Genomic DNA, 12,575 nt, shown 5'->3' on the forward strand with positions numbered 1-12,575 from the left:
GGGGTGGGCTGTGGCCAGAGGCAGGGCTGGGCTGGTGGCCTCAGGGCCGTGGGGGCAGCTTACCTGACTTCAGGAGAGGTGGGATCTGGAAGCAATGAGATGCAACCAAGTGGTTCCCCAGGTTCGGAAGGGAAGCCAGGATTTCTTGAAAGGGATGTTTTCATGGAACCCGGCTGGGTCAGTTAGTTTGGGAAGCTGGGAACTCCTGTTCTGCCCGGTAGGGGCTCAGGGACCCTGGCACTTGGTTTCCGGAAGGGATGTAGCAGAGAGGGAGAAGCTTGAAGCGACTGCTCTGGGCAGTGTCCCTTGTGGCTTCTGAGTTGCTTCGAGGACCCCAGGTTCTGGTCAGGGGACATGGAGGGGGCAGCCAGGTCCTTCACAGTGGGGCAGGAGTGGTGGCAGGAAGATGGCGCACACTTGGGGTTCAACACACCCTCAGCCTGGTTTGTCGCTGCTAAATGACATTACGCTGGTCATCCGTCATCTGCAGGATGGACACACGCAGCGGGAATCGAGGGCATTGATGTGAAGGTTCTCATTCTTCTTGCTCCTTTTCTGCCACTAAAAATCTGTCCGAAGATGTTTGCTTTGTATTTTCCATTGTAAATACATTCAGAGTAGGCCGGAGAGCCCCTTGCAAAGCACAGACACCCTTCAAACACTCTTGAGTTAGAGTCAGAAGCTGGAGCAATAGCTTGGTTTCTCAGGAAACCAAACGCCCGTCCCCGGGGCACAGCATCACACCTCTGGGCTCTTAGAAGCTTCAGGGGCTGCCCTTGCCTAGGGTCCTTGCTCTGATGTGCGTAGAACCCCAGGGACTCGGAGCCCAGCAACTGCTAAGCCCTGGTGTCCAACCTCAGGCTCCCTCCTGCCCCTGGATGAAGGGTGGACACCTGTGCTGATGCCCATCCCCCTACCCCTACCTGTGTCTGCGTGGTCGGGCTCTGTCCTCTCCCCTCCTGCACTGGGGCAATTTCCTGGATGAAGCCCCTTCCTCACATGGCATTGGCTGCCATTTGTCCCTTAGAATGGTTCCCACAGGCCTCCCTCCCTCGCTCCACAAGTTTCTCCAGAACACCTGCTCGTGCTAATCGCTATTCTAGGACTGAGGACACGGCGATGAGCAAGACGGCAAAACTACTGCCCTGGGCTGGCGCGCTCTCTCCCGGGGAAGGGCAGGGGCGGATCGCTGGGTGCGGAGGCCGGAGAGCAGAGGGCCCTGGTGCGGGCCGCGCCGCGCTGGAACAGCTCAGTGGAGAGCGCAGAGGGTGCTTCTGTACTCTGAGCTACATAAATAACTACGTGCACCGTTGATACTGTAACATTGTGTGTCTATACACTTACGCACACATAAGCGCATTCTATGTAATATAATATCCTCGTATAAAGTCTGTGACCGGTACTGAGGAGTTGGCTAGAGGTGCTTATGGCGAGTGGGACATAGTTACAACGTTTTGTTAGGTAATGAGACACTACAGTATTAACCTATTTTCTCACTTGTTTGAATAGTTTTTACATAGTGTGGTCGTTGGGGCCAAGACTCAGGCACGCATGAGCGCCCTGGGGTTCCCACCCTGGCCCTGACATGTGGACAAGTGACTCACATGTCCCCGTTTCCTCATCTGTAAAGTGGGTGCATGGTTCCCATAGAGAAGGGTGGGCCTGCCTCAAGCAGGTGTGGCGGGAGCGGGGGAGTGAGCCCTGCGCACCTCCCCCTCCTTGGCTCCCTGCGACTCCTCACACCCTGCCAGCACCTCCATGACTCTCCCCAGCATGGGCGCCAGACCCCTCCCCGCTGAACGTCATCGAGTGAGCAGGCATGGCACCCCCCCGGGCCGCGCAGGGGTAGCAGGGGCGGGAAGAAGGCCACGGATGGCCCCCTTGAGCAGGCAGGGAAACCAAAAACGATAAACTCCAGGTAAGGTGGGGTCCCTGACACCCGCTCTGGGGAGGACACGGATGCGATTCACAGGGAAACACAGAGATCAGAGAAGAGTCCTGAGGGCCCCAGACCACCACCCAGCACGAGCTGGCGGGAGCTTTGCCGACAGCCTAATGCCTGCAGGACGCCCTCCCTGTCTCTGCCAGAAGGCAGCGGCCACCAGAGACAGAGTTCCGTGTCCCCAGCAGCAGGGACTGGTGGGCCCTAGTGCCTCTGGGGTGTCAGCCAGGCGACTGGCAGTGGGGTCTCCTCTCGAAAAAGCTGCCTGGGACACGCCCCCACGCTGGTCTGCGAGGTGATGAGGAGGGGTTGACCCTCTACGTGGGCATCCGGGGTGGGTGTCCCTGCCCCAGGCCTAAGGAGGGGACCCAGGCTGTGGGAATAAAGCCTGTCAGCCTGGCCTGGGGTTTCTGTGGGGGTTGTGTGGCTGGGCCGCCGGGGCTCTTGACTCCCTGGGATTGCTAAATCGAATGAACTCTCTGGTGGGAAGGCCCGGGGCAGGGCGGCCTTGTGGGGAGACGGACAGACAGCCCAGCTCCACGTGGAGGCTGAGGAACCTTCCAAGTCAGCCCCCTTGACGGGGCCTCCGCTGCCCTGTCTGTGCAGGGGATGTGGGGTGTCTGGGCTCCGGGTCAGGGCTCTCTGCAGCTAGTAGGGTGCGTGTGGGTGGAGAGAGCAAGAGAGAGACTCGCAAGGATTGGCTCACATGATGCAGGACAGGCGTGTCCGGATCCATCTGGAAATCTTCAGGGTAGGCCGGCCGGAGAGTGAAGGATGACGGCTGTCTCCAGGCAAAGCCAACCACAGGCAGAGCCCCTTCCTCCGGGGGGACCTCAGTCTTTCTCTTAAGGCCTGAAACAGACCGAGGAAGGCTCACACCGGGTATGGAGGGAGATCCCTTTCACGTGGTCCCTACTGAGTCAAATGTTAATGGAGTCTCATGCGCACACATACACGCACATACAACCTACACAGTGACATCTGGGCCAATATTTGATCCAAATTGGGTCCGGCGGCCTCTCCAAGTTGACATGTGAAATGTGCTGTCTCCTCAGTCGGTGGTTCTGGCCCAGAAGCCCATAGCCCGTGGACACGAGCAGAGGGAGCACAGGGAGGGACGACCCCCCTCACAGAGGGCCAGGAGGGAGAGCCCTGTGTGCCTCTCCTAGGACCTGGCCAGTGCCCAGGCCCTGAAGGGAGGTCAAAACTGACTGCAGGGAGACACTTGGACATAGTATGAGCTGGCCTGTGGGTAGCCCAGACCTGGGGGGCCAGCCCTCTGCAGGGGGACCCTCCCACTTAACACCACCATGCTAGTACAGGTCACCAGGGCGCTGTCTGCCCGTAGGAGGCAAAAGCAGGTCTGTGGAGAGAGAGGGAGCTCACAGGCTGAGTGAGAGCCGGGATAACTGGGCACTTCACACCTTGGAGACTACCCCCAGCCGGTGCACACCACCCCCTTTCCTCCCAGAATTGCCTGCAGGTGTTTCTTCGCTCGTCCAGAGAGGACCTGGAATTAGCTGCCCAGGCGGAGGGCTCCGTGGCTGCCTGACCTGATGACGTGGGGCCGTGGCAGGGTCCTCTGGGGAGATCCCGTGGGTTTGCTGGCCTCAGAAGGGCACCAGGGATGCCCCAGTGGGGCCAACAGCCTGCCAGCAGACCCCGTGGTCCCCTCGCCGGCACTGCTTACTTCCTTTGTGCCGTGCTGCCTGAGGGGTGACAGCTCCCATGTCCCTCCCTCCCTTAGGACTCTGTGGTCCTTGAAGAGCGCTCGCCAACCCCCACCCTCCGACCCGTCTGACCCGGAGCACTGCTCCCTGCCTTGAACCAAGGAGGACAACCCTGCCTGTCCTGGGCCAGCTGCCCCTCCCCGTGCACATGGTGTTCCCTGAGGGCCACCACGCACACTTCATTCCCGTAGGTACCGTGTCTAGGACAAAACTAGGTGTCCTTGTGCCTCAAATCTGTGACCCCGCCCACCCCGGGGTACCAGCCATACCTTCACCGATGACCCCCAGCACTTAAACGGCATCAGGGACACATGGCAAGTGCTCGATACTTGTTTGGGTGAAAGCGATCTAGAGGCCTGGGCTGACTTGGGAGCCTGGCCTGGAGTTCCTGTCACTCTCAATGCTTTCCCCTCCATGAACCAGGAGCGAAGACAGCTGTGGTCACGTGGGGTCTGACTGTGGGACGGCTCTGACAGGAGACGCTGAGTGGGCAGGGAGCACAAGCCACCCACGGTGGGTAGCCAGGGAACAGGGGAACAGTGAGTCCCGGGGCTGTGTCCCTTGTGTCCACTAATGCTCTCCGCGGCCATCGGACTCTCTCGGGGTCACCCGGCCCAGTTCCTCCCACCCTTGCCAGGTGCTCCCATGGCGTTGGGAAGCCCCCAGGGGCTTGTCACCGTCATCATGGGCGTTTTTCGTCTTGCGTTCTGGTCCTCTCCCCAGTTCCCACCCGGCCATTCCTTCATTAAATTACACATTCCCCACATCCCTCCAATGCAATTATCTACCACTTCATAGCTCCCCGGCCTTGGATCCATTTGCACGGAAAAATATAGTTAAGGGTATGCTGCCTTAATTAATTTCTCTTGGCTGGGTTTCCATTCTCATTTCATCCTTGGAAATACAAACCTGAAATGGGGCCCAATGCATCTGCTGGGCTCCCTGCTCCGGTCACCAATCTTTCCCTGAGTTGTTTGCATGTCACCTCTGGATGGAGGCACCGTGTCTGCTGATTTGCCGCTGCCTATTCCTTGATCCGTGGTATTGGCCTTTGCCTTGGCCCTCAATCCCTGAGCCTTGCCTGGGTGGACAGTGCTAGGCTCCTAGTCATGCACATGGGCTCCCGTCTGGGGGCTACGCGCTCAGAGCTGCCGTGGATCTCATGTCCAAGGGACAGGAGTCCAGGAGTGACAGGACGGTCACAGCTGCTGGTCTCAGCTGTACTGCAACTCACCTGTGGGGAGGGAGAAAGAGGCTGATGATGAGGAATGGAAAGGACAATGGAAACATAACCGTGGAGCTGGTGGTGAGGGGCCGGCCTGTCTCCCACACAGAGGGCGAGGCAGAGACGCAGCCAGGGAAGCGAGTGGCCGGAGTCTTCAGGACAGAGAGGGTCCTTGTGGGGCTGCACTGATGTGTTTCCTACAGGGCTGACCCCTGGAGCCTTCCCTGGAGCCCAGGAGGAAGGAGTATCCACTCCTTTCCGCAGAAGCAAGAACTCTGGGTTTGATGAACTTATGGAAGGGACTAAAAGAAACAGATTTGAACCCAGCTCCACCGACCCTGAGCCCAAGCCGGAACGGCCCAGCCTGAGCAGCAGGCTTGTTCGGAAATGTCTGGCGCCCAGCACTCTCAGACCCCACTGAGTGTGTGGACAGAGAACAGGAGTGCTCACACGCTCAGCCGAGGAGGCTGCTTTAGATGTGCAAACCCACAGACACCCACTGCCCACGGGTGAGGGACCCGGCAGCACTGGCTGCTGAGCCCCGCGTGCACTGAGTGAGTGGACAACGGGTGTTCAGTTCTGTCTATAAGAGCTGGAGGGGGCCGCTATGGAGAAACTCAGTGACTCTGCAACAAAGTCATCATTCTCTCCTAATTGGTTTCGTCAATCGGTATTTTTCTCTACAAGGATTCCAAAACATGGTCCCCTGCACGCAGGCACCCTGCCCGCCCTATTCCCCCACTCTGTTCCTCCCACCTTTATGACCTTCCCAGTCTGGGGCTGGGCACTCACACCTAGGTTTCCCCTGGGCAGGTTTTTGTCAAGGTGAGGGAATATGCAACCTCTTTCCCAAGACTGTATGCTCCAGGATAACCTGAAGACACCAAATAGAATGAAAATGGGTTCCTGACCTCAGGATGCATGCCACAGAACTTTCGGGGGGAGGGGGAAATAGCCCTTATAAAAAGCTGCGTGGGTGTGAAGTGTGACCATTCACTCACAGGCACAGAGTGTGGGACAAGCAGACTCACTGGAGTCCAGCGGGCTGCAGAAGTCAGAGGACCCAGCTGCCACCTGCGTTTAAGGTCAGCACGGTGTGAAGGGGGGTATGGCTCTGGGGAGAGAGGAAACAGTGTCTTTCCCCAAGTGTCAGGAGGAAGACATCTCATGCTGCCAATTCTTAAAAATTATCACATAAAGGGACGCCTGGGTGGCTCAGTTGGTTAAGCAGCTGCCTTCGGCTCAGGTCATGATCCCAGCATCCTGGGATCGAGTCCCACATCGGGCTCCTTGCTCGTCAGGGAGCCTGCTTTTCCCTCTGCCTCTGCCTGCCATTCTGTCTGCCTGTGCTCGCTCTCTCTCCCTCCCTCTCTCTGACAAATAAATAAATAAAATCTTTAAAAAAAAAAAAATTATCACATAAACAGTCAAACATGAGATGGACTCGGATCCCTGACCGTCATAAGGGTAGGATCCAGGACCACCATGGTTTCTCTTCGAGAATGCTCTCTCCGTAAAAGTTTAGGGAGCCCCCCTCCCCCCTCGCCGCAGCCCCACCCCCACCCCCATGCTGGGACCTGTAAGTAAGTCTATGTGTGTTATTATTCACTCGCGTTGATAAATAGGCAATAAAAATGCACAGAGAAGTCAGCCGTATCCATTTATTTCCATTCTCTTGACACAGGCATGGTAGTGGCTAAGGCTGAGACGACCAGCGATGCTATTTCCACAGCGAGAAGTGGTAAGATGTCGTGTGTAAATTACCCTTAAATGTCACATGATAATGAGGCCGCATCTTCCGTGATTTATCTCTTCGTCTCTTACCCCGCAAACACTCCAAACTGGCAATCAGGCCGGGCAGTGATCATGACACAACCTTTATGGCATGAAAAATGGCCCCGAAAATTTACGGTAGAACATGGTGCCTTGTGAAAAGCTCTATATTTGCAGGACTTCCTTCTTGAAGTTTCAAATCGAGCATGGCAGAACTCCTGGGAGGAAAAGCGAAGGTGGGTCTTGGAGCGCGAGGAGGAGCTCCTGGACACACCAAGTGCCGACACGGGGCGCTGCCCGTGTGTCTTCCGTCCTCTTGATGCTGGGTCTTCTGCTGCTGGTGACTGTGTCCACCTCGCTTTTCCAGTGGGGAGCTCGGCTGGTCGGGCAGCAGCTTCGGATTTGTGGCCTGCCTCAGTCACCCATCCCCGGAAACAAAGGTGCAACCCAGCTGCAGAGCGTCCGCAGCTAGACTCCAGCCCAGGTTTGGAGGCACACAAGCCGACAGGTGCAGCTCTGGGTCCTTGGGGTTCTCCTCTGTTACCTACACGATGGCCTCAGACTCCTTTTAAAGTCTTCCGTCTTCTGGTTCACAGCAGCTCAACCATTCCCAGCCCCGTCTGGAGTTCCTGTCTCCAGGAACCTCCACTACCGCTCCTCGTTTCGTGTTCGAGGCAGATCCCCTTGGGTTTGATTTTGGGGGCCCCTCAAACTGCTTTTTCACATCACAGCAGCCCCGGATCCCCCAGTAATGCAACGGGGAGCAAAGCACAGCCTGTGTCATGCACTTTCCAGAGCTGGCATGTTCCAGAAGCTTCTGTCCCCCTCTGGAGACCGCAGGACTTCAGTGGAGGAACGTTAGTTCCCACCCTTTAGGATCGCCTCAGACTCGCCATCTCTTCCGAACGGGGCATTAATTCGAACACAAATTGAAATTGCCGTTCCGTCTCTTGGTGGGAATCCAACATGGAGGGGGCTGCCTGAAAGTGAGTTCGCCGTCCACTGGGGGATCAGAACCTCAGGCTTTGCAAAGTGAGAGAAACGGCCTGACCTTTAGAGGACAATTTTCCTCTTTCTTCTTCCAGAGCCGCTCCTTCCCCAGCAGAGGTCTGATTGCTGAGTGCTGTTCTCCTCCGAACCTGCTCCTCGCGATGTTAATGGGAATTCCCAGGACTCCCCTGTCTGTCTCGGGTCTGAGATGTCTTCATCTCAGAAGAAAGTTCCTTCTGCTTCTCTTATCTCTCTGTGCCCTTGGCCTGTGCTCGTTACCACCATGGCTGCATGAGTAGGGTGCGGGGCTCCTCCTCAAGATGGGACAGGGAGAGGCGTGGATCGCCATCTGAGAGGAGGGCCCCTCCTTCCCGAATCTCTTAGCTGCTTCTTGGCCATGCTGCAGTCCAGTCCAGACCAGAAACCTGTGGCTTGCCTTTCATCCACGCACGTCTATATTCAACACATACCTGCTGGATACCTGCTGTGCGCCATGCCCTGCTTGGATCGTAGATCTATGACCGTGAACAGAACAGGCAGAACACTGGCCCCACAGAATTCGCAGGGTCGTGTGTGCCCTGGGCCAGAAGCAAGCCGACAAAAGCCTCATTGCAGATGCTGGGGTGAGGAGTACTAGTGGTCAGGGAAGCAACGGACAGAATCTCTGAGCAAGGAGACGCCTTCCTCCCGTCGGACACCTGGGAGCGTAGAGCTCTGAAATACGGAGCTCGCCTCAGGAGGCATCCCTCCAGAAAGCTTGAAGACATTGGCATTCATGGTTCTCGTCCATGGTGCATCGTGATGGTAGCTAGAATGCGTGGGACGCTGTTCCGAGAGCTTTATGGCCACGGTGTCGAGGGAGGAATTGTCACCACCTCCACTTCTAGGTGAAGCGTAACCTCCCGCACTTGGCCGTGGGGCCCGTGAACAGGCAGGGCTCCTTCTGGGGGCTGCAGGCTTGGGTGCTCGTTTCCTCTGGCAGATGCAACAAAGGAATCCACATTTCGTGGCTTAACACAGCCCACACGTATTCCCTTGCAGTTCTGGAGGTCAGCAGTCTGAGATGGGTCCCCCAGGGCCAAAATCAGGTTAGGTACGCTGGTTCCTTCTGGAGCCTCTAAAGGGAGATCCTGCTTCTTGCCTCCTTTTAGAGGCTTCTAGAGACACCTGTATCCCTTGGCTTGTGGCCCCATCCTCCATCTCAATGCCGTCAGAGCACCCCCTTGTCTCTCAGACTCTGACCTCCTGCCTCCTTCTCATGAGGCCCTTCATGGTGACAAGCCCAGACGATATCCCACCTCAAGATCCACAACTGCATCATACCTGGAAAGGGCTCTTTGCTGTGTAAGGCAGCACGTTTGCAGGTCTGAGAGTGAGGATGGGAACCTCTCGGGGGCTGTTTTCCTGTTCACCACACTCCAGTCCATCTGGGGCTCCACCTGCTCCCTCACCCACATCACTCATTCCACCTCATGGCGGGCAGTGTCCATGGCGTCAGAAAGGACCCCACTCTGCCATCAGCAGCATGCAACCCAAGGTCGGTCACTTGTCTCCATCAACCATGGTTTCCCCACCCGCGTCCTGGCCATGACACTGGCTGCTTGAACGGCCAGTCCTCCAAGATGGTGCCCCTGATGCAGGTCACAGCCTGTGTTAGCCACCCTTCCCCACCCCCACAAATTAGTGCTTTTGTTACGATGGTAGTGATGTAGGAAAGCCTTTAGGGTTCGAAGCCGACGGCCAAGAAAGAATTCTTGAGACATCTTTGGTGCAAAAAGGTGGTTTTATTAAAGCACAGGGACAGGACCCGTGGGCAGGAAGAGCTGCACTGGGGTCACGAGAAGGGCCCATCATATACTTTCAAGTTGGGAGGGGGTAGGGATCATGTAAGCCTCCCAGGTATTTTGGAAACAGGGTTTCCAGGATCCCGAGGGGGCTAGCTATTGTTAGGAAAGTTCGTTTATTACCGTTTAGTAAAAACTCGGTCATGAGGCCTTTCAGAGGTGGGTCATGTTGAGTAAAGGTAGCGGGGGACAGATAGGGGACTCCCTGATCAGATCACAAAAATCCCCAAAATGCAGAGTTGTAAAGAAACCAGAGATAAGGAAACAAAACAGACCCTCCCATCCCAGGTATCAGAGGTGGGGTCTTGTTATAACAGCTGTTGTGACCAACACAATTACCAGACCCTAAAAAGGAAGGAAACCATTAAAGATGTTATCGCTAATCCTTGCTCAATGCTGATATCAATAGAGATGTGAGAAGGATTTAAGTCCCCGGGTTAGCTTTCTATTAAAGACCAACCCTCAAAGCCTTCCGTGGCCGCCCGGTCGGGACCCCTGTCACTCCCGAGAGCGTTTCTGTGTCCTCACTTAATAAAACTCTATCGCTTTACTCACTCTCCGTCTGCAAGATTCACTCTTCTACTCTGTGGGACCTCGCTCTCCCGCTTCCATATGCTTGGGAAGTGATTGCCAACATGTATCTTGGGGGTACAGATAAAGGAAGTTTCCAAGGGAATTGTTATTCATTAAAGTAGACGACCAGGGTCCTGGGCATTGGGCTGAGATGGGCTTTGCCCTGAGCAGAGTATTAACACGGAGGCAGCTGTGTCCTTAGAGGAGGTCACTCTGCCTGGTTCAGGGATTTGTCAATGGGCTGTCGTAGTAAGGAAATGTATTAATTTTTCTTCTGCCTTTGTGTCCCACATCAACTACCATCGCCCACACCAGAAGTACATGCCCCAACAGGAGGTGTCAGGGTGACTCAGGAGCGGTGGCCGAGCGTGACTTCCCAAGTTACGCCGCCTTGTTTCTAGAGCAAACCCAACCGTGGGGAGCCCTAGGTGGGAGTGTGTTCCACTGTCCTGTTTCACCGTGGGTTAGAGATCGTGTGAGTCCATTCCCCTGGGTTTGCCGTCCCGCCTGCCCCAGAGGATTTAGCATCTGTGAACACCGCTGAGCTCTAAGGAAGGACACCACCGACCAGCCAGCACCCTGGAAGGACAGTACTGGGGACGTACGAGAGACCTTAGGGTTCGAAGCTGACGGCCAAGAAGGAATTCTTGAGACATCTTTGGTGCAAAAAGGTGGTTTTATTAAAGCACTGGGACGGGACCCATGGGCAGAAAGAGCTGCCCCCGGGGTCGTGAGGAGTGGCCCATCATCTGCTCTGAAGTTGGGAGGGGGTCAGGGAGAGCCTGAGTCTGTAAGGAGTTAGGAAGCAAGGTTCCCGGGACCTCGAGGGGACTAGCTCTTGTTGGGGAAAGGTCACTTATTACCATCTAATAAAACCTGGTCATGAGACCCTTCGGATGTTTGTTGGTGGGTCATATACTTGGGGATGATCGCCAACAGATAAAGGAAGTTTCCGAAGGAATTTTTCTATGTTGAAGTAGACGTACAGCATCCTGGGGGTCGGGCTAAGATGGCCTTTTGCCCTCAGCAAAGTATTAACATCGAGGCAGCTGCGTCCCTAGAGGAAGGTCACTCTGCCTGTTTTGAGGAAATTTAATAATTTTTCTTCTGCCTTTGTTTCCCACACCAGGCAGTACTGCCTGACCCCAGGGCAAAAGCTGTCAAGCCCACACGCTGATGAACACGACACGGGACATTTCCTGAAGTCCTGTCCTCGCACATCCCACGTGGGGACTCACCAAATCACTCGGGACACCATCTTATTTGCTCTATGCAGCCTTTTACTGCGGGAAGGCAGGCAGGCGCTGCTTCCATTTCACAGCTGCGGAACCAAGGCCCAGAGAGCACGAGGACTCCGCTGGGGTCACTGAGCCCACAGGTGTCAGGTGGAGGACTGCGGCCTCTGCTCAGAGGCTGCCCTGGATGGGGTGCGGGAGGATCAGGCCCCCATCCTGAGGCAGGAAATCCAGTCAGCAGGGCAAAGCCTTCTTTCCACAGTGAGGACTCTCCCTTTAAACTGCATGTCAATTTGCACGTGAATCAGAGGAGCTCTGACCTTGAAAGCTGGTTGAGGAGGTTTAATCCCCATGAAAAGAGAAGGGATTTAAAGGTGGGATGCTGGAGCACCCTGCCTCCCCCACTCCCAAGTGGGAGGGAAGGCCATCCCCCACAGACTCCTGGCCTCAGGGTAGAGCTCACCCTCCCAGGTTTTCTGATGCAACTTTGGACAAAAGACCAGGGATTTTGCAGGATAAGGCAGAGGGAGAGAGAGCGAGAGAGAGGAAGAGCAGAGGGAAGGAGAGACTCCTCGGTTTCTGTCCATCCCTGTCGACTGGGATAAGCTACCACTTCCTGAGCCAACTCTATTTATTCACGGTTCCCGGCTCTCAGTTAACACCATGGAAACTGCCTCTGGCTACTTAAGCAGAGAGGATTTTATTGGGATGCTCCCGGGTAGCTTCCAGAATCAATAGGCAGGCCAGACGGGACAGGCTGAGCGAGCAGGCAGAAGCCAAGGGCGGCTGGCTGGCTGGCCATAGCTGCCGCTGGACACCATGTCCCCAGCTGCCTGCCGCCCACTTTGACTCCAGCCCTCGATGTCAGGATCACTCACATGAGTGTCAGAGTTTGGAGTAGAACCACAGTTGGGTGCAGGCCATGTTCCCTGGCTCTGGCTGATTCCAGGGGTCAGAGGATGGACAGGTCCACCCTCTACCGACCTGGGGTGGGCGGCAGGTGTATGTGTGTGTATATCCCGAGCCCCACACTGGAGGATTCCCAGGGCCAGTCCAGGACAGACAGCTAAACATACAACAAGCGAATAAGGAACCAGAGAAAAGGAGAAAACCAAAAGGAGACTCAAGAGCTAAGTTGGAATTGAAACACACGTGTGATCCCAGCACGGTAAAAGAAGAACCTTCACTTAGCCACCAAGAGCTGTGTGCTACCTGTACGTTCTCACCTTCAGGTCCAAGAGCAGCTGTGTGGAGAGTACACTG

Source organism: Enhydra lutris, unplaced genomic scaffold (assembly GCF_002288905.1).
Source record: "Enhydra lutris kenyoni isolate GAN:26980312 unplaced genomic scaffold, ASM228890v2 scaffoldscaffold38, whole genome shotgun sequence".
NCBI lineage: Eukaryota > Metazoa > Chordata > Mammalia > Carnivora > Mustelidae > Enhydra > Enhydra lutris.